Raw genomic sequence first — 4,164 nt, forward strand, 5'->3', positions numbered from 1 at the left:
ATTTAAAATTGTTCTTTGGAATCGTCTGCTCCTCACCAGGCGACAGAATCTCAGTAAAAGAATATTTACAAAGATGAAAAGTAGCTCTGGATCCATTTTTGATGAAAAATTGCTTTATTAAATGTTTTCACTACAGCGGAATATGACTTGAGAATGTGCCATCACGTCTTGGCTTGAAAATCAAATCAAAATCAAATCAAATCAATCTTTATTTATATAGCATCTTTTACAATCAAAATTGTTTCAAGGCGCTTTCCAGAATCCCAGGGCCTGACCCCAGACAAGCAACAGTGGCAGGAAAAACTCCCCTTTAACAGGAAGAAACCTGGAGCAGGGCCAGGCTCATGTAGGGGGACCCTCCTGCTGATGGGGGGTGGGTAGAGAGCGAGGAGAGGAGAGGAGAGGAGAGGAGAGGAGAGGAGAGGAGAGGAGAGGAGAGGAGAGGAGAGGAGAGGAGAGGAAAGGAAAGGAGAGGAGAGGAGAGGAGAGGAGGTATCACTGGTAAGGTGTCACTAGCTCCTCCAGGTAGGATGGAGCTAGGCCTCTGAGGACCTTGTAGGTCAAAAGAAGGGTTTTAAAAATTATTCTAAAATATTTCCTCCTAAATTTAACGGGCAGCCAATGAAGCGACGCCATTACAGGAGTCATGTGACCTCTGTGGTCAATACCTGTCAGAACTCTGGCTGCAGCATTTTGGATCAGAGTTGTTTGGACACACTGATAATAAAGAATCACAGTAGTCCAGCCTGGAAGTAACAAATGCATGGACTAACTTTCCAGCGTCACGCTGCATCAGCAGCTTCCTGATCTTTGAGATGTTCCTCAAGTGAAAAAAGGCACTAGAGACTAATTTAATGTGTGAGTTGAAGGAGAGATTTTGATCAAAAGTTACTCCTAGATTCCTCACAGAGAGACTAGATGTTAATGAGATACCATCTAGAGTGATCATGTGATCTAATCTATCCCTGAGAGGTTCAGGACCAAACACCATGACCTCAGTTTTTCCTGGGTTAAGGAGGAGGACATTTGAAGACATCCAGGACTTTATGTCTTTAAGACAGGTCTGGAGCTTCACTAACTTCTCTGTCTCCTCTGGTTTCATGGATAAATAGAGCTGAGTGTCATCAGCATAACAATGAACATTGATCCCATGCTGCCGAATAATGTTCCCTAAGGGAAGCATGTACAAGGTGAAGAGGATTGGTCCGAGTACAGAACCTGAGGAACTCCATGGCTAACCTACTGTATGAGGAGGGAACACCATGGACATGGGCAAACTGGGATCTATCAGATAAGTATGATCTAAACCAGTCTAGTGCTGTCCCTTAATCCCAATCACATGTCCCAGTCTCTGTAACAGGATGCTGTGATCAACTGGATCAAAAGCAGCACTGAGGTCCAGCAGAACCAGCATAGAAACCAGTCCATGATCGGAAGCTATGAGAAGATCATTAGTGACTTTAAGAAGTGCTGTTTCTGTGCTGTGATGAGCTCTAACGCCTGACTGACACATCTCAAAACAGGCTGTTCCTCTGCAGGTGCTCCAGTAAACTGAGTCACCCCCACCTTCTCTAGAACTTTTAGAGATCAAAGGAAGGTTGGATATCGGCCTATAGTTTGCTAAGACATCAGGATCCAGTGATGGTTTTTTTAAGCAACGGCTTAATCACTGCCACCTTGTAGGACCGGGTGGTACATAACCTGACACTAAAGAAACCATTGATCTGCGTCCAGGATAGAACTGCCTATCAGTGGTAGTAGAACATCCTTCAACAGGTGTGTTGGGATGGGATCTAAAAGACACGTAGTGGTCTTGGATTTCTGAATTAGCGATGACGCTCAGAAAAATACTATAGGGCTGAAGGAGCTAAGGGCTCATTGGAGACCCTGTATGTTCCCACAGTCGGCACATCTGGTGTGATGGTCCAGGTGTTGGGATGGCCTGGTTAGCTTTCTCTCTGATAGCTAGAACTTTATCAGTGAAGAAGCTCATGAAGAAGCTCATGAAGAAGGGATACGTGGATCTAAAACACTGTGACTCTTGGTTAATTTGGCCACAGTGCTGAAGAGAAACCTGGAGTTGTTCTTATTTTCCTCAATCAAAGAAGAAAAATAAGCTGTTCTAGCCTTGCGAAGGGCCTCTTTGTAAACTAATAGACAGTCTTTCCAGGCTACATGATAGCTGTCTATTTTACAAGATGCCACTTCCTTTCCAGTCTTCACCACTTTCTGCTTGAGGGTCCTGATATGTGAATTATACCAGGGGGCACACCTCCTCTGATTTACTATTTTCTTTTTCAGGGGGGCAACAGAATCAAGCGTGATTCTCAGTGAGGTTGCTGCACCTTCAGCAATAGAGTCAACCTCAGCAGGGCTCAGATTATAATGACTGATCCCTGGGGAAACACACGGGGGTCAGATAAAGCAGAGCTGGAGTCAGATTGAAAAATCAGTGACTTAACGGAAAATAAGTGCAACATAAATACAACTTTGAAGTCAAGATGTAGTGTTAAAGTATCACCAGGAGGGGGCAAGCATCCCCACTCATCTGAGTCGTCACATGCGGCAGATGTCATATTTTATCATAATAAAGGTATTATTTGTTGTGTCTGATCAGGGTGCTCTGTATCTTGTTTCAGACAGGCTCTGCCCAACATGCTGCACACTACTTGAATGAAAAATTCCATTTGTTTTCATCAGAAAAGAGAGCAACAGTTAGTGATATTGTGCTAATTTGAGAGGTTGCTAAACCCACAATAATCTGTGGTGCCACACAAATTGTTTTCTGTATGTAAGAATATGGCCAAGCTTACAGTCGCTGTGATGAGGTACCACAACTTCACAGGTGTTTGCCATCAACTGCATTATTTCAGTTCTGGTTTTTATATCCGTTAGTCTGTGACCGGGGCAGCACGACGGAACACGTGCATGTCATTGTTGCCAGTGCTCCTCCATGTCAGAGCATGTGGATGACCTCTCGTCAAGGCCCCCTCCACTCTGGCCAGCAGGCACACACACACACACACACACACACACACACACACACACACACACACACACACACTCTCTTTCTGGCTTACTAACTGGCTGAGGAGGGAACCAGCAGGACAGTGGAAACATAAACTTGGGGGAGACGACCCAGAACCTCCTGCTGGGAGGTGACGGCCTGACCTCTGCACCCTCCTACTGGACGCTGCTGCTCAGAAATAGAATCATGGCGGACAATAAATGAGACTAATGTGCACAGAACCAAAGGTGGGTGGACTAGCATGACCGACCGGAGCAGAAATAAACCAGTAATCTGCTCGTCTCGTGGTTGACCAAGTAAATGTGGAGCTCAAACTGATTAAATTCCACAGAAACAAAAAGGGATCAACTTCAATAACCTTTATTTTGATTACAGATGTATTCCATTTCCAAGTTCAGGGGGTAAAGGGAGCATTAGTGCTATTTACAATTGGTTTGAAAATGTTTATCGCTGTACAGATTTGAACCCTGATCAATATAAACAATATCTTTTAAGATCTATGCTGTTACAAAGCCATTATTTAAAGCAAAAAAGACACAAAGGATTACGTTAAATTACGAACAAATGATAGAAGCACTGAAGAAAGAAAATAAAATACAGTTTGATGATAATTTGGGACATTTTGCTGTTGTTAAGCGCAAGACACTGACTGACCTGGCTAGAAGCTAACGGTGTACACATCATAGCTAACCACCGATATACTGAAGAGCAACGATCTAGAGTCACCCTCTTCTATGTAAGATTCAGATTAATATGTTCTACATGTTACTGTAGCTTGGAATACTACTTCCATTGGAAAAATATAAACAATAAAACCGTTTTTATAGATTTTTATTTATGTGATGAGGGAGCACATGCTTCAGTTGTGCTAAATGAGTGTGTTAATGCTGAGAGAGAGAACGGGCGAGCAAATTAAGACCAAGAGGAACATTTTCATTCCATATCGATTATTTCCTGCCTGGACAGAAATCGTCAAGAGATCCTTTGCAACACGGGGGGGGGGGGGGCATGATGTTTGATCACTTAAACACTGGCTGGCTAGCATTAGCGCCGACTGTCAAAACACAGTCACCAATGTGAAGAACAAAGAAATAACAACAACAACAATAACAACCAAAACTGGCCGGCTGTTTGTC

Source organism: Takifugu rubripes, chromosome 15 (genome assembly GCF_901000725.2).
Source record: "Takifugu rubripes chromosome 15, fTakRub1.2, whole genome shotgun sequence".
NCBI lineage: Eukaryota > Metazoa > Chordata > Actinopteri > Tetraodontiformes > Tetraodontidae > Takifugu > Takifugu rubripes.